We start from the raw sequence: 19,022 nt of genomic DNA on the forward strand, positions 1-19,022 counted from the left end.
AGAGATGCTGGCAACCCGCCTCTCCTGGGGCGAAATCATAACCTTTTGGCTGGGAGTGGTGTTAAAAAGGAGCTCCCATCCTCTCGGCCTCAAGAAAGAGAGGAGACATTTTGTAATATGTAGCTGGGGAAGGAATGGGAACCATCTTAGATTCCCAGTGTTCTTATAGACATTTAGGAGTTTTCTTGAGTAAATGCTTATGGATTTGCAGTATGCCTTTAGGTCAATTTCCAGATATTTTAAATGTTTGTGTTTTGTAATTTTTACCAGTTAAAAGGTTGTTTCACTGGGGAGAGACATGTATGCCAAGTTTGTCACAGTTATTCTGGAAATCTGAACATTCTTCAGTGTGTCCTTCATCAAAGGTTTAATGATTGTTTGTTTGTGCATAACATTTGTTTATATTTATACATATATATATATCACATGTGGTATATATTATTTTCATATTTATTAGTATAATAGTTATGTTTGTTTCTTCATTTGCCTTATGACAGATTTTATATATTTATAAGTTTTCATAAGTTTCTCACTATGTGGCCTAATTTATCAGTTTATGAACAGTTTTTCTTTTAGCTCAGTTTGGATAGTTGCTTGGTGGTTACCTGTCAAATGATAGTTCTGTGTAACATTTTTGGTCATCCCTTAATTTACATGGTAGTTGTTGCTTCCTTGTTTGCTCAGTGTTAAAATTAGGTGCTTTCACTTACTGCTTGTTTCTCCCTTCTCACCACTGGATTTAATCAGTAGCATTATCAATGTTTCAGTATTTGCTATTTGACTCTTAAATTTGCTTATATTTCTAAAATTTTATTTTTGTTGCTTTACATGATACACCCTGGCTTCCAGGTAATATTATAGAGAAGGTGATTGCGGTCAGTCTCCTCAGGTCTGCTGCCTGTGGCTGTGTGCATTGTGTCTACACAACTCAAGGGGTTGCTGTTCAGGTCAGGGTCCAAGTGAACGATGCCCCTCAGAACTGTGCACTGTAAAGAAAAAGTAAAATATGGTGACCTAAGGAGGAGAAAATTTGTTTTGGATGTTATCAGGAAAGATTTCCCAGAAGAGGTATTGTTTGAAGGTTACATAATGTGTGCTGATTTCTAAGGGAGTAAATGACTGATTCTTAAGAAAGATGAAAGAGACTTAGGGCCCTTCAACAATATGCAGAATAGATAAAATGCAATAATCTTATGGAAGATCATCTTCCACACAGTGTGAATGAAGAAGTAATAAGTAATAGTAAAACTCTAGTTTCTGCGTTTAATAGAATATTATCAATGTAGTATTTTCACTAGTTTTCAGTATTGCAAGGGAAATATTCATATGTACTGCACCTTTTATTTGTTTATTTACAGGCTCAATAGTTGTGACTCGCAAGCATAGTTCCCCCATAGTATGTGCAACCTTAGTTCCCTGACCAGGAATCAAACCCATGCCCCTTGCATTGGAAGGTTGATTCTTAACCACTGGACCTCCAGGGAAGTCCCTACAGCACCTTCTTAAAAATTGCAATCAAAGAATGCTCTCAATGATTACGTTAAAATTGATTTAATGATTACCATTCAACTGAAATGCTAATGTCAGGAAGAAGCTGCAAATAGAGCAAGAGTTTATACTACTAACAAAAATGCTTCAGAGTCACACCTGGTCATACTTTTAAATGACAGGCACACGTACACAAAGGGAATTTCAAATAAAAGAGGTTTGTTAATGCTCTTTTATTTAAAATAAATGACAGGAGTCTGGATTAATGATTTGCATGGTGATCACTCCATTTGTATTGAGAGCCAATTAAGGTTCTATTGGCATTTTCCTTGTACCAACCAGTGTCGCACGATGTAGGAAGCACAAGGACTGGAGAGGTCACATCCTGATGTCCTGAAACTTTGAGTGATTACAAAGCACAGAAGTCCCATGAAGAAAAACCATTACCTGCTGTGTCCCTTGTCTTCAAAAGTCGTAATCAGATTATCAGCTGTAAGAATTTTTTCCCCTTTGGTTACCGAACAATGAAGCTTTTATAATAGCAGATCAGCCTAGAATAGCATCAGCCAACATTAATAAGTTAAAGGCACCATTGGGGCAAGAGAAGAACTGGCAGGATTGCTGATCTTGTTTATTCTCCATGTTAGTTTTTTTTTTTTTTTCTTTCTTTCTTCTAGGTTCATTTCCAGACAATCTCTTTCATTTCTTGTGTGTTCATCTTTGCAGTATAAAATGCCTTAGTGGTAGCAGAAAGTAATTAGCACATAGAGTCTGGAATCTCAACTTTTAAATTTTATTAATGAGCCGATTTGAGTTCTCCTTTATCTTTTAACTGACCCCAGGAGCATTAATGAAAAGTATATAAATATGAATACAGGTGTAGTAATAAAGGAGAATTATCCGTCACCCTTAATTTAATTGGTGTCACCTTAGCCTTTAGTAGGCTAATAGGGTAGTATTGCCACCCAAAATCATTCAAGACTACATTGCTCACTAATTAACTCACTTAAAAAAATTAAATGACCTTTCAAAAATGAGTAAAACAGGATCTGTTAGGAACCATTAAACTATATATTTGTGAAATAGCATTGGTAGAATATTTAATCATAGAATCTCAGAGTTTTGAGGGACCTTAGTGATTCATTTCCTACAACCTCTACACTTGAATCTCCTGAAACAGCCTCTTGGTACAGACTTTCTGAGACTCTAGTAACTGGAAGTAATTTCACCGTGTCTGACACGCCAAAATCTTTTATCTAATTTCATCAATTCTTAGATTCTTTGTATGAAAAATACCTTGTAGAAATAGTTAATGATTGGGAACAATATTTCACTCTTTTGGATAAAGGTGCAATTTATTCAACCCAGTACTTGTGGCGTATGCATTTAAACTCTATTACGACTACTTTTGGCACATAGAGAAACACAAAGCATTGTTGTGCTGCCTTTGAAGAGTTGTAATCTGGGATCTAGGAAGAAACATACGAAGAACAACTTCATATAAAGTTGAATATGACATCATCCAAATTAAACACATTTGCTAAGAATTATGAGTAACCATGCACAATTAACAAAAATAGACATAACTGCAAATCAAGCCAGTGGGCATGGCATCTCTTATTCCTTAGGAAAATTTTCCACATTAAAGAAGCTTTCAAAATGACAGTTTTACATAGGAAATCCACAGGTCATTTTTATTTAGGAGACATACCAAGCAGTTCACTGCCTTTGTTGTATGTATATGTTAATTGAAATGCTTTAACAATGCTTGTGATTTTGGCTGTTATCTGCTGTATCAGAAATGGATTCAAGCTAGGGTTTTCAGCTTTTTCACTTTAATGAGCATGAAGCAAAAATTTACTAGCATTCAGTGCCTCCCCCAAGTGCTAATCCAAAGCAGGTTTTCCCATTAAAAAAAGTGTCTCCTTCTCTCTGATGGTACATCTCCAAGTGAGGAGGGAGTGTGTTTAAGGGTACATGACGATGAGTTAACAATGGGCACAACTGATTTTTCTTAGGACAGTTTGTCTTCTGAGCATTCTTCTAACATATCCTTGAGATTTCAGTAACCATTTCAGTAGATTTGATGGTATACATTATAGCTGATAGTTCACGATTGGACCCAACTGATATCAAGTGGCCTCATCCTGCAGCACCTTGAAGCAGGATTTCAGCTCCCGGCCAGAGAAGAAGTGAGGCTAAGGCAGAAAGGGTGTTCAGTCCTGGCCACTACACCACGGGGGATCACTGGCCAGTGACAAACCCTGGCCTGTCAATTTTGTAGAGATGAGTTTCCACATTGAGATGGAGAGTAGTGAGACAAGTGTTTATTAGGAGGAAAAAGACTATAGTACATGTGGATACATACATGGGTGGACTCAGACAGAGTCATGTCCCCATGGCAATTTTAATTACTTTTGGGGGCATTTCTTCTGGGTTTCCTCTGGCCAGTTACTTTGCTTTGCCTGGTTCTGAGTCTGTATTTGGTATATTTCACAACCACTTACTATTACGTGTTCTCTTGTTTCTCTATATAAACTGTGTACTGTAGCAACTAATAATAATTGGTATAATCACTTATATTTGTTCACCTATTGCTATTTGCTAGGAACTGTTAAGAACTTCATATTCATTTATTTCATCTTTGCTACCACACTATAAGAATTCTTATTCCCACTCTACAAAACAGAAACAGAGTCAAAGAGGGGTAAATTTCCTGATACAAGGCAGAAGCGCACTTCAGACTCTGATCTGTTGGACTCCAGAGCCAACACTGGCAGTGGAATTTGCTCACCTGGGAACGTGTTTCCAGGAACAATTTCTTGGAACATAGCTAGTAATTTTCCATTTCTCTGCATTTGTTTTATATGTTGTTCCCTCCCTGATGAATGCTCTATGCTGCCCATTTAACTTTTTATCTTCAAAAGCTTATTCTTGTGCCTGTCCTACTTTGGTGAGGTCAGTAAGAGATATTCTAGAATTACCAAAATGCAACTGTGCTATGAAGTAGTAGTATGAACCTAGAAAGCATATTAAAAAGCGGAGACGTTACCTTGTTGACAAAGGTCGGTCTAGTCAAAACTGGTTTTTCCAGTAGTCAGATATGGATGTGAAAGTTGGACTAGAAAGAAAGCTGAGCACCAAAGAATTGATGCTTTTGACTGTGGTTTGGAGAAGAGTCCCTTGAGAGTCCCTTGGACTGCAAGACGATCAAACTAGTCAATTCTAAAGGAAATCAGTCCTAAATATTCATTGGAAGCACTGATGCTGAAGCTGAAGCTCCAATACTTTGGTCACCTGATGTGAAGAACTGACTCACTGGAAAAGACCCTGATGCTGGGAAAGACTGAAGGCAGGAGGGGAAGGGGATGACAGAGATGGTTCGATGGCATCACCAACTCAATGGACATGAGTTTGAGCAAGTTCTTGGAGTTGGTGATGGACAGGGAAGCCTGGCGTGCTGCAGTCCATGGGGTCGCAGAGTCAGACATGACTAAGAGGCTAAACTGAGCTGATGAAGTATTAATAAGCGTAAAAGTCTATTACCCTCTTTCTCATTTTTAACACAGTCTTAAAACTTGAATTTTTCTATTGAAAGAATAAAGGGTTATTCTAGAAATACATACATTATTAAAATTTTTATGTTATTTTGGAGTATAGCTGATAAATATACTGGAGTACATTAATATTTTATATTGGAGTATAGCCGCAGCCTGGTGTGCTGTAGTCCATGGGGCTGTGAAGAGACAGACAGACTTGGCAACTGAACAGCAACAATGTAGCTGATCAATAATATTATGATAGTTTCCTGGAGAGCAAAGGGACTCAGCCATACATGTGTATGTATCCACTCTCCCCCAAACTCCCCACCCATCCAGCAGAATTATATTTGTAAAGAATCTTTGAAACATGCCTCGATGTTTCTCTGACAGCTTTAAGAGAATCTGCAACCTACAAATGCTCTTTCCTTTTTGTATTATGAGCTTTCTATCCAGATAGCATGGTGGGATGTGTCAGATGAAAGGAATAATAGTATTAAAAGGTACCTGTATTGGAATTTTGATTTAAGTTGCTATGGAAAATAGTCCATGGACATTGGTTAGGGAACAGGAACATTTTTCTTTCCTTTATTGGATAGTTTTTTTTTTTTAACTTATAACTTGCTTCTGTGGAATTGATGGAAACGGTCCACTGAAATCTGTTTTTTCTTTAATCTATAATATTTTTGGTCTGACATTTATTGACTGAATATATTAGATTATATCTGATAGGTCAGTGTTTCATACGCCACTTAGCGTCAGAGATAAAGGTGCTTTTAAGGAAGTCCTGCAGCTATTCTCCTTGTACCAATATAGACTGTATTGAGGATGGAGACATGTCTCCCATGTGACATTGTAGGGCATATCTGCCAGCAAATCCCTGATTAATAAATTAATTGGCTTTACCAAAGTATTGTGATCAATGCAAAGAAATAGAGGAAAACAATAGAATGGGAAAGACTAGAGATCTCTTCAAGAAAATTAGAGATACCAAGGGAACATTTCATGCAAAGATGGGCACAATAAAGGACAGAAACAGTATGGACCTAACTGAAGCAGAAGATGTTAAGAAGAGGTGGCAAGAATACACAGAACTATACAAAAAAGATAATCATGATGGGTATGATCAGTCACCTAGGGTCAGACACCCTGGAATGTGAAGTCAAGTGGGCCTTAGGAAGCATCACTATGAACAAAGCTAGTGGAGGTGATGGAATTCCAGTTGAGCTATTTCAAATCCTGAAAGATGATGCTGTGAAAGTGCTGCACTCAATATGCCAGCAAATTTGGAAAACTCAGCAGTGGCCACAGGGCTGGAAAAGGTCAGTTTTTATTCCAATCCCAAAGAAAGGCAATGCCAAAGAATGCTCACAGTACCACACAATTGCACTCATCTCACATGCTAGTAAAGTAATGCTCAAAATTCTTCAAGCCAGACTTCAGCAAGACGTGATCTGTGAACTTCCAGATGTTCAGGCTGGTTTTAGAAAAGACAGAGAAATCAGAGATCAAATTGCCAACATCTGTTGGATCATTGGAAAAGTAAGAGAGTTCCAGAAAGACATCTCAGTTCAGTTCAGTTCAGTCGCTCAGTCGTGTCCAACTCTTTGTGACCCCATGAATCGCAGCACGCCAGGCCTCCCTGTCCATCACCAACTCCTGGAGTTCACTCAGACTCACGTCTATTGAGTCAGTGATGCTATCCAGCCATCGCGTCCTCTGTCGTCCTCTTCTCCTCCTACCCCAAACCCCTGCCAGCATCAAAGTCTTTTCCAATGAGTCAACTCTTCGCAACAGATACTGGAGTTTCAGCTTCAGCATCATTCCCTCCAAAGAAATCCCAGGGCTGATCTCCTTCAGAAGGGACTGGTTGGATCTCCTTGCAGTCCAAGGGACTCTCAAGAATCTTCTCCAACACCACAGTTCAAAAGCATCAATTCTTCGGTGCTCAGCTTTCTTCACAGTCCAACTCTCACATCCATACATGACCACTGGAAAAACCATAGCCTTGACTAGACGGACCTTTGTTGGCCAAGTAATGTCTCTGCTTTTCATCTACTTCTGTTTTATTGACTATACCGAAGCCTTTGACTGTGTGGATCACTACAAACTGTGGGAAATTCGGAACCAGACGGGAATACCAGATCACCTGACCTGCCTCTTGAGAAATCTGTATGCAGGTCAGGAAGCAGCAGTTAGAACTGGATATGAAACAACAGACTGGCTTCAAATCGGGAAAGGAGTATGTCAAGGCTGTATATTGTCACCCTGCTTATTTAACTTATGTGTAGAGTACATCATGAGAAACACTGGGCTGGAAGAAACACGAGCTGGAATTAAGATTGTTGGGAGAAATATCAATAGCCTCAGATATGCAGACACCACCCTTATGGCAGAAAGTGAAAAAGAACTAAACAGCCTCTTGATGAAAGTGAAAGAGGAGAATGAAAATGTTGGCTTAAAGCTCAACATTCAGAAAACTAAGATCATGGCATCTGGTCCCATCACTTCATGGGAAATAGATGGGGAAACAGTGGTAACAGTGACAGACTATTTTTGGGGGCTTCAAAATCACTGCAGATGCTGACTGCAGCCATGAAATCAAAAGACGCTTACTCTGGAAGAAAAGTTATGACCAACCTAGATAGCATATTAAAAAGCAGAGACATTACCAACAAAGGTCAATCTAGTCAAAGCTATGTTTTTTTCAGTAGTCATGTATGAATGTGCAAGTTGGACTATAAAGAAAGCTGAGCGCTGAAGAATTGATGCTTTTGAACTGTGGTGTTGGAGAAGACTCTTGACAGTCCCTTGGACTGCAAGGAGACCCAACCAGTCCATCCTAAAGGAAATTAGTCCTGAATATTCACTGAAAGGACTGATGTTTAAGCTGAAACTCCAGTACTTTGACCACCTGATACAAAGAACTGACTCATCTGAAAAGACCCTGATGCTGGGAAAGATTGAAGGCAGGAGGAGAAGGGGTCAACAGAGGATGAGATGGTTGGGTGGCATCACCTACTCAATGGACATGAGTCTGAGTAAACTCCAGGAGTTGGTGATAGACAGGGAGACCTGACGTGCTGCAGTCCATGGGGTCACAAAGAGTTGGACACGATTGAATCACTGAGCTGACTGACTGATCAAAGTATTGAGTTGGACTGGAAGTCAGTAGACCTGCTTAAGCTCTTTGTCTATTATCTGCTAGCTGAAGACCTTAAAGGAGGCTACAGCAGCCTTACTTCCTCACCTGTAAAAACAGTGAGCTAAACATGATGTTCTAATTGAAGCCATCTTCCAGAAGTTAAGTTCTAGAATTGCATATCTCCTGTTCTACCTGCCAGCTTCTTTCTCTGTGTAAAATGGTTCTGGATGGTCATTCTGATTTCTTATTGCACTGAAGGGTCTACCTAGCTGATCAGAGATATTTAATCTGCTGCTTGTGCAGTTCATGGGAAGATTCTTGATCACTATAGTCACTCTGCCCTTTTGGGGCTGAGTAGCATCACAATATGCCACTTTCAAATATGCCATTTTGACATGTGGATTGTTGAGCTGAAGGCAATTGAGAATCAACCGATTCAGAAAGAAGCCTTCTCAGAACTTCCCTTATTTTACTAAATGCAGGAACTTCTGAGAAATGAGAACTGCCATCAATCTCCTCTCTGTGGGAATTCTATAGTCAGGAAGAAGATGGCAAGTCGGCACCAACAGTCTGCACAAAACCAACCTTATTAAAGTAGCTGTGTATTCCATTAGTTTTCACATATTTTTCTTTCCACAATTGGCTGTTCCTAGAAGCCCAGGCCCTCCTTCCCTTTTTCTAGGCACATCTCCATAATTTATTATCCTCTGTTAAAATGGCATATAAGCTACCGAGTCTAACCATTCCTTGGAGGTTTTACTTCTTTTCTGTATAGACCCTGTGAATGTAAAGTTAAAAACATCATTTAAAATTTCCTTTTTCTCCTATTTATCTGTCTTGTATCAATTTAATTCATAGGTCCCAGATACAGAATAGAAGAAGGTAGAGAAAATCTTTTTTTCTTACCTCACAAAATGCTGAGGATGAAAGTATTCCTATTTGGTTTACAGTAATGAGGGATATGATTCTTTGCTTGCTCTCTCCTTCATGCCTACAATTTGAGGATTCTGTAACTCTAAAAAGCTCCCAAGCTTATTAGCACCCTGACACAGCTAGCCCTGGACTGCAGCCAGCACTTTAAAATTTGAAAACTTACAAGCTACTCATATTGTCATAAAGTAGGCAAGGTAGAAATTATCCTGTCTCCTAGCATGGGTATATATAGCATGGCATGGCTTTTTGCCAGTTTCACATCACATCTGTCTCCTGGTTTAATATTTTATATACAGGGTCACACAGTCAATTCTAGACTCATTAAAAACCAGCTTGTTTCTATATTATTAAATGATTCATAAGGAGCCAAATTCTTCTAAGTCACTGTGGGACAATACCATAAACTTCCCAAAGACACAAAATTATCACTCTTACAATAGAAAAACATTTGGCTAGGAATCACAAAACCTACATTTTAACTCAAGGTCTGGTACTAATTTGCAGTGTGACCTTAGGCAGATCATTTCAAGTCTCTGAGCCACAACGTCCTGAGCTTCAAAGCCACAACTTTGAACTAGATGGCTTCTTTGGCCTCCCCTGAATATAAAGTTTGCTCTGTGCTCTAAGGCCGCAATTTAGTTTATTACTCCAGTAGTAACATATTTTCAGGCAATAACTTGGAATAAAATTCAATTTTTATAGAATCTCCAGATAATTGGAGGAGAGAATTTTATTTCAGTGTTGTTGCTCATGGATGGCAGTATGTCCCAGGTCCCATCACAATTCTTGAAGCATTGTAAAATATGAGAGCCAGTAACAAAGACAGTGGTTCTCTCTCACACTAGGTATCAATTTTAAGAACCAAAGGAGATTTGCAAGCATTTTTGCAACTGAGCCAAGATACCTGTGAAGGTAGAAGTACGGTTTATGTAAAAAACAAAACAAAACAAAACTATTCATTTGTATCTGACTACAAATATAGAAACATCTGAAGGCTCAATTTCAGCCCATTCTTCAGTATGTGATGTGTTTTGGGGTTTCTAGTCTCTCCTTCTCAATTTAGAAAGAGGATCAGCCTTATTTTAACTCCGTATGAAAGAGACTCTGGGAAGTCACATGTCATTGATCAGATTCCTGAGAGCTTTGTAATGCAAATCATACTGCTCCTTTTTTCTTACCAACAACTTAATTTGGGACAGGATTGATTGACCAGAATGTTTGCTAATCAGTTTGAAACAAGACTAGGCCAGGGGCCAATGGAAACTTGCCAGAACCTCCCTTCGAAAGATGAGGTCGACAGCTGGTCTCATTTTGGAAATGCTTTTGCCCATTATCTTATCATTTGGTCCATTTTATGCGGTCCACATCTCAAACTACAATAGTAGTTTTGAAGGCAGTCCAGAGAAAAGGGCGGGGGGAAGACATCACACAAAATTTAGAGATACTGATTTAACAATACTTTGAAACTTAGGCTACCCTGCTGCAGATTAAATAGCCTTCAATGCCACCTGTTTTTTTTTTTTTTTTTTTCCTATAGAGTTGTTAGGTATACTGACGTACATGCTTGCTAAATCATTTCAGTTGTGTCCTTCTCTTGTGACCTCATGGACTATAGCCCACCAGGCTCCTTCATCCATGGGATTCTCCAGGCAAGAATACTGGGGTGGGTTGCCATGCCCTCCTCCAGAAGATCTTCCAGACCCAGGGATTGAACCCCCATCTCTTATGTCTCCTGTGTTGGCAGGCGGGTGGTTTGGGGTCACAGAGTCAGACACGACTGAGTGACTAACACTTTCACTTTTCCATAGGTGTATTGCCAGTTACTGCTGAACTCTAGTCTTTGGATGTAGCTAATGTGACAATATGTGCAGATGAAGTAGGGAGAACAACTTTCTAACCATCAGAACATATGGATTATTTGTGTAACTCTCCAAAATTTCAGAATAAAACTGGTTAAATGCACTCAAACCAAGATATTACGAAGTCACTGAGATTGCAGAATCAGAGGATCCTCTGAGAGCAGCCCTCCATTGACTTATAGGAAGAATGCGTGTAGCCACATTAGGTGATAGAATTTCAGGTACTTCTAGCTTAATAACTAGTGAGTTAGATCAGACAACACTGGATCCATGCAAAGAGCCCTTGAGAATAGTCATTCTGTGAGGTTATCATTATACATGATGCTTACAAAAGGCAGAAAGAATGGCCTTAAATACACTAAAATATGAAAGCTTTTTCACTTTAAAAATATTTTGCAACTTATAAACCACAGTATGTAGTTATAGCGTTACATGACTAGTGACATAAATTTTAAAATTGCAAAAATTAATATTTAGTAATACAACAAAATAATATTTCATTAACATATCTTAATTGATCTAAAGATTTTTCTGGCTCACTTTCCTGAAAATTCGTTTATAATAGATGATCAAAATTTTTTCTTTTGTAAACTTCCATTTTAAATCTATGTAATTTAGAACAACTTCAGGAGAAAGTAAGACTGCAAAAAACTTTTTTTTTTTTAAACTTTTCAAGTCCTTCAGCTTTACTCCAGAAAACGCAGAATGAAAATGGCGAATCTTGTTCCTTCCCTTCCCATTGCAAAAACTTTCATAAATTTTAATTTTGTGGAGGATCTTTCTAATGATGAGATTGTTATTGGAAATTTTGAGAGTTTTTATAGTATAGCTGTGACAAGATTGGCATACTTTTTCTTAGAAACCTGTTATGGTATTATCTTTGTTGATGTGGTTATTAATTATATATAGATGAAATGTACACTGCTGAGAAATGATATCATATACAAGAAGAGAATCCATAGAAACAGATTTATTGTATGATTCATAATATCCTCAACTATCAAAACATTTCTTATCTACTATCAGAAGTAAACAATGAGCCATATTTTGGTGCACATAGGTACAGATAAAAATGAAGAGGCAGAGCAACCAACAATCTCTAGAAAAAATTTGTAAAGCTATTTATAAATATTTTTTCATCTTTTGTGGTAGTCATCTTCTGACATGGTCCTAATGATCCTTTCTTCCTAGTACTTGTCCCTTGTATAATAAGTATGTTACACTTCTGGTAAATTATTTTGATTATAAATTTTAGTACTTCTAGAGCTGATGATTTGTGCAGGGCAATTTTTCTAAAAAGATTTCACTCTTCAAAAAATCATTTTCAAGTAAGTTTGAATGCAATTTTGGTTGTAAATTTATACAATGGCCTTTTAATATTTCTTCCCATATTGCCTGTAACTCATGGAAGTTATACAAGTGAAAGTGGTGTCATGATTTGTACATATTTCAAAATGGTTATTTACATATTTTCTTGCTATATTTTCAATTACAAGAAAGAACTGTCTTCTTTATTAATAATAAGTTCATCTGGAGTTTAACATGGTAATAGTATTCCTTCCTGCTGAATGTGATGATTTTCAATTTAATTTCTATTTCTAAGCCTGTGGCTATTTGCTTTGCAGTGTAGCAGATTTTGAAACTGGAGACTCTAAACTTTTAAAGAATTCTACAGACTCCCTGATATGATTTACTGTGATATCCCTGTGCTTGTTTTTGCCTGATAACAATTTAACTGGTAAGATTTGCTGCCCGAGAGAAAGCAGTTCCTGCCCTAGTGCCCAGTCCAGAGTTCATACTTGTGCGGATGCTATAGGCCAGGCTCTGAGGACAGGGGCAAGTGGCTTCCCATAGCAGTCCCGGGAGCTGCCTCCCCGCCATTCAGAGCCCTGCTTTCTCCGGAGGCCCCTGCCACTTTTGCTGCTGCCTCTGCGGTTGCAGCAACCGATCTGGGCTGTCTGCCTAGGACTGTGGTGCCAGGAGTGCCCCGAGGCATGCTCCTCTGCTCCCAGGCTTGACCCCACGCGTGTGCACAGACTTCCACTGGACCACAACCACGCGCATGCGCTGCTGCCTGATGCATCTTCCCTGCCCACGCAGGTGCTCCCTTGTTCCACTGGACTTCAGAGAACACGATTTCAAAGAGGACATTTTTAAGAATTTCAAGATAGAGATAACAATGCATTAAACCTTCCGAGTACAGGGCCCTGTGTGACTGTCCAGGTCAGATGCCAATGAAGCTGGCCTGGTCACTAGCTCCTAGGGCGCTCTGACATCCTGCTACTTCCTCTCACTCCTTCAAGGAGAATGATTATCCTTTTTCGAAAGCCTCTAACGTTTCCTCTCCTATTCTCATTCTTATTTGTTGACACTGGGCCATATTTCTTCGACCCCCTTCCCTCCCCGTAAAATAGAAGTAATAAGATGAGAGCTTCTGTAAATGTCTATAAACTGTTACTCCCTCATCAACCCACTTGTCTATGTCTACATCCACACACTCTGTTTCTCCCCTGTTAGTCTGTGTGTTACACTTGAGCACTAATCCCAGCATCTGCCTCTGATTCCAGCAACTCTCCCCTCGGCCTCCTGCAATATCCTTTTTAACTCTGTCCACTACAGCATTCCTGCCAACACGTACAGTGGTGTCTTCCGTCTAAATATGACCTTTCCTGATCTTGTATCCCTCTCTAGCTACAACCTCATTTATGTTTTCTTCTGAGTGAAATTCTCTGAAAGAACTTTCATATTCTATCTCTGGGTTGAAAAGATCCCCTGGAGTGGGAAACGGCAACCCATTCTAGTCTTCTTGCCTGGAAAATCCCATGGACAGGGGAACGTGGCTGGCTACTATCCATGGGGTTGCAAGAGTCGGACACAAGTAAGCAAGCATGCAACTCATATTTACCATCTCCAAATTATCTTTTCACTTTTGCTTTTAGACCCACTTCAATCAGATTTTTGCCTCAGTCACTTCAAAGAGATGGCTCGTTTCAAGAATACTACTAACTTCCACGTTGTTAAATCCAGTGGTTAGTTCTTGGTCCATTAAGGACATCAGCATTTGCACCCCTGGTGGTTTCCTCCCCTTTACTTGGTTTATAATGCCAGCCACGCCCCTTCCTCACTGGCCACTCCTGCTCTCTGCTTGGCTGGTTTCTTCTCTTGTCCTGACCTCTATACACTGCAAAGCCATAAAGCTCAGTTCTCTGTCATCTTCTTTACCTTCACTTACTGCGTAGGGCTCTCACACAGTCTTATATCTTAAAGCATCGTTTATATGCTGATGACTCCCAGACCCAAGTTTTAGTCCAAACTGTCCCTGAACTCCAAACCCGTATAGTCCTCTCTCACTATCCTAAAGTAGTGTGTTCCTATGGAAACTTCGTAAGCCGACATGGTGTAAAGTGAAGAAGCAGTTACCTGAGGGCACATCTTGCTAAGGAATGCATAAAAGAAATCTAGGTAAAGCACAGATGCTCACACAGACACAGTTCGAAGCTGTGGGGCTTGATGCTGAGGCAGTGAGTGTAGTTCTGGGAGACAAGCTTGGTGGGGCCACTCTTACTGCTGGGGTGCACACTGCCTCTGAAATGCTCAGTGCTATTTTCACCTTTCATCTTTTTTTGTTTGTTTGTTTTGAAAAACAAATATCCTCTTGGATGTCTTTCTGTTAGTAAAAGCAGGCACTAACACAGGTCTTTCATAAAAGCAAAGTGGCTTAAAGCAAACTTACGGAAAGGGGGTTCCTGTGTGTTTAACGATGCTAAAGACCATCCTTTCCTTTTCTTTCTTAATCTGTCAGCAAATTCTGTGTGGCGCCATCTTCCAAAGTGACCCATGTTCTGACTACTTCTCATCACCTACCCTGCTGTACTCTAGTCCAAGTCACCATAATCTTGCACTTGGATTATTCCAGTAACCTTCTACCTGGTCCCCCTCTTCTGTTTGTATTTCTTGGCAGTCTGTTCTCTATCTGGGGGTCCTGTTAAACTGTAGATCTGGTAATATCAGTCCTTTGTATCAGTACAAAACCTCCAGTGGTTTTCCACTTCACTCAGAAAAACAACGGGCCTCTAACAACACTTAAGACCCTCACTATCTGCTGTCCCCACCGCCCTTCTTCCTGTTTCCCTTCCCACCTTTGTCCTTGGTTTGCCTTGCCCTATACTTCTTGCTACTCTTTGAACTTGTTAGGTGATGCTCCTTCCTCTGGGTCTCTGCTTGGAACATTCCTTCTTCAGGTATCCTTGTGGATCGCCCCTCACTATGTCTTGCTCAAATGACTTCTTCTAAGTGAAGACTTCCTTGACCACCATGTTTAAGATGTCAGACTGACACTGCCTGTCTCTGCACTGTTTTTTTTTTTTTTCTTTTTTCCCATGGTATCAGGCATTTTTGTTTTGCTTAGAGCCTAAAAGTACTTGATACACACTATGGCTGCTGCTGTTAAGTCGCTTCAGTCGTATCCGACTCTGTGCGACCTCATAGATGGCAGCCCACCAGGCTCCCCCGTCCCTGGGATTCTCCAGGCAAGAACACTGCAGTGGGTTGCCATTTCCTTCTCCAATGCATGAAAGTGAAAAGTGAAAGTGAAGTCGCTCAGTCATGTCCGACTCTTAGCGACCCCATGGACTGCAGCCCACCAGGCTCCTCCGTCCATGGGATTTTCCAGGCAAGAGTACTGGCGTGGGGTGCCATTGCCTTCTCCATTGGTACACACTAGTTATTCAGTATATATTTATGCATTGAGTGAGTAAATGGAAGTTGTGAATGAAAACAGGATGGAATGTATACCTCCAGGACTTAATGATGAATGCTTACTCAGTCGTGTGCAACTCTTTGCAACCCCACGGACTCTAGGCCCCCAGGTTCCTCTGTTCATGGGATTTTTCAGGCAAAAATACTGGAATGTGTTGCCATTTCCTTTTCCAAACCATCAGAACTTTGAGATTGTTGGCAACTTGTCTCAAGATCTCTGCAAGGAGATTTCACACTGTAAGAGGTATCAGGTCAAACTGACAAGGCACTGACCTTGTGGTCTTGCATTAATTAGCATGTTGTGATATAACCAAAAGATATGCAAGAACCAAGACAGCTGTCTTTGCAACTCCACTAGTCAGTATCCATCTTGGTTATGACTGCACGAGCCAATAGGCCCTGGAGTATATGAAATCAACGGTATACATAATAAACAGCCTTTCTGCAGGAAGCTGGATCAGCTCTTTTACATCACTGAGGTTCTATCTGTGATGAAGAAATAGCAAATGTGCTCCATGCTGTGCTTGAAAAAGCACCAAGGGCTTTAGGGTAGAAAGCCATCCCACTTCCTTTCAGTAGAGCATGAAATCACCCTATTACCTTTTACCAGGTTACTTACATAAGGAGATTGTGCCTATTAATAAAATGTCATGCATCCTTGTTTCTCCAAGGAAAATGATGACAAAATGGTGCCGTTTCCTCTGCCCATTTCTTTGGGGTCATCTTTTTGCTCTGCTGCCTTGTGGTCAGCATGGGTGGGCCATGAGGTTAGATTGTTCGTCTGGATGACTTTGAAGTGAGTTTCCTGATCCTGAGGTTTTCTGTTAAGTCTGTATTAGGGGATCTTTGTTTTCTGGATAATCCATGTCTAATCGGGAGAGAGAGCAGTGCAAATACAGTCATATACATTGCATTTGTCACATGTTCATGTTGCTGGGTGATGCCATTCATGGTTCTCTTTCTTTCCTGGAATAGATTTGTTTTAATTGATGCCTTACTTTTCAGTTAGGTTGTGCTTGTCTCCTGACTGAGTCACACCCACTCACTGATGTTATTCTAACTAATTTTTCTGCCCTTCTGCTCAGCTGGTTAAAGCTTTCCCACACTCATTTTATTATCAGCTAATTTGAACTTTCTTTCAATGTCTGACTCTCCATTTTAAACTAAGAATTAAATCCAGAACTTTTACAAAGTTGCTCATGTAGATATTAATTACAATCAAAAAAATAACTGCCTATTAGTAAGGTTGACATAGTAATCCAAAACACTATGATAGATATACAAAAAATTCTTAGACTACCATGAGAATTTGAAAATGAGAACACCATCCCATATATGATGGTGTTACCCAAACATTTTGGTTAAAAATCTGTATTTTTGGTGTTTCTGTGTAGTATAACATAGACAACCTCAATATATTAAGGCATCCCACTTAAAATGCACATTAGGGATTTAAATTTCTGTTAACTATTTTTTAGTTCCTAAGTTGGCACATAAGATGTTCATCACCATTATTTCTAAGAGGGAATGATAAACTTAAATATTTAACAAAAGAAATAGTAAAAGATGGCATATTCATACAATGGAATGTCATACAGCATTTAACAACAGTTAAAAATGTTTTTAATATGTACAAGCACTTATTCCAAAATATGGAAAATAACAGGAAAATGTAGTTATTTTCCATGTACAATCAAAACTATATAATACTATGCATAAGAAAAAATGCTGGCACGAAATACATCAAAAAATAAAAAAATTGTATTTATAATCTTAAAATTTTATTTAAGATTTTAAATTTAAATGTATTGATGTTTATTTATTTTTAAAAATTTCATTGAGTTTTTGATTAAAATTATTTTACTAAGCATTTTAAGACTCTAAAACTAAAAATAAATCAAAGAAGAATTGTTTTACATCTTTGCAAATCTTCTTAACATGTTACTTAATAGGCATCTGAATTTCCTGTTTCTGTGTTCAATAGGTTGTGATATTCCCCATCATGAAGATTCTAGAAAACCCCACCATGTTTATGAGAAAACAAGAGTGAAAGGGCAAATGACATCTTAGTATTATTATGAAAGTAGTTTTGACCTCAAGTAACCACTGATAGTCTCTTAGGGCCACACTGGGCTGGACTTTGAGAATCCCTGATCTGGGTCCTCTCTGACCTGATCCTATAAGCTGGCCCACTGAGCAACATGGAATTATATACTTGCCTATCCTGAACCCTGATCCCTTCCATTCAGTTCATTGCCCAAACAGTTCACTCTTCTGAGTTAAGGCATTATTCTCTATCAAAGTGCAAATACCAGTGGGAGAGATAACATATTAAGCTGTTAACAGCTCTCAGTTCCTTAGGGTGAACAAATTGAATTCATTTCCAGGAGACCAAAAGGAAGTGAAGGAGAGAGAATAAGGGCCAAAAATAGGGTATGGAAAGACCCCTCTCCCCAGCTGAGGAGCAGCCTTTTTGGTTTCATAGCAGGGCCTGAGAGCAATCTGGTTCTGGATACTTAGTTCACAGCTATGAAAAGAAGCCATTTCCTAATCTATTTTAATTGCTTATCCTCAAGAGTTACCTGAGTTGCTCTACCCCTGTGGTTGCTAATATCCAATTTTGGACTCACTGATCCAGAAAATGGAATTACAATCACTAATAAAAAGCCAATCAAAATAAACCCCACTAATGTCTATAAAAAAGCATTTTTTATTGCTAACCATGCAGGATACTCTTTATTAATCTATCCTCACCCTATTTTGTCTTTCAACTTCATGTAAATGTAGAGATGCCTTAATGCTACCTTAACTCCTTATGTTTTTCTTAAATAATTTTTTCTTTGCTTATGACTTATCCTTATGGACACGAGTTGCTATTTCTTCATTCCTGGAAAGTAACCACAGTACACACAAGAAGACAAGTAACTGCCCTAGATTGTAAATTTTGAGGTGGACCTCTTTCTTAACTTCCAGTGTCCTTTGTCTTAAGATTTGGTGCAATATGTCTTTAGACCAATCTAAAAAATGAGTTTCTAAAGAATGAACAGAAAAAAAAAAAAGAAATTAATCATTCCATTTGAGCATCTGTGCTGAGACGTCCCTGGAAATTAAACTCTAGTCTTTGTTAATAGAGCAAAATGGAAATACCATGTCAGGTAATGCATGGCAGTTCAGTGTACTGGTAGTTTCTGCTGATGGAATCACTACAAACACACTTAATTGGGGATGAAAAAACCCAATAAACTTTAACTACTCAACACACAGGTTTTTGCATTGTACTCATTGGTTTCTTTCCACACG

At 39.1% G+C, this 19,022-nt stretch overlaps 1 non-coding gene across 1 annotated transcript; it reads left to right on the plus strand.

The window, feature by feature from the left end:
* The first annotated feature begins 18,603 nt into the window (after nt 1-18,603).
* Nucleotides 18,604-18,727, plus strand: LOC138079442 (small nucleolar RNA SNORA81). Its single transcript, XR_011144910.1, has one exon. It is a non-coding gene; the product is annotated as a small nucleolar RNA SNORA81 (small nucleolar RNA).
* Nucleotides 18,728-19,022: the final 295 nt, after the last annotated feature.

Source organism: Capricornis sumatraensis, chromosome 4 (assembly GCF_032405125.1).
Source record: "Capricornis sumatraensis isolate serow.1 chromosome 4, serow.2, whole genome shotgun sequence".
In the NCBI taxonomy this organism is placed as follows: Eukaryota; Metazoa; Chordata; class Mammalia; order Artiodactyla; family Bovidae; genus Capricornis; species Capricornis sumatraensis.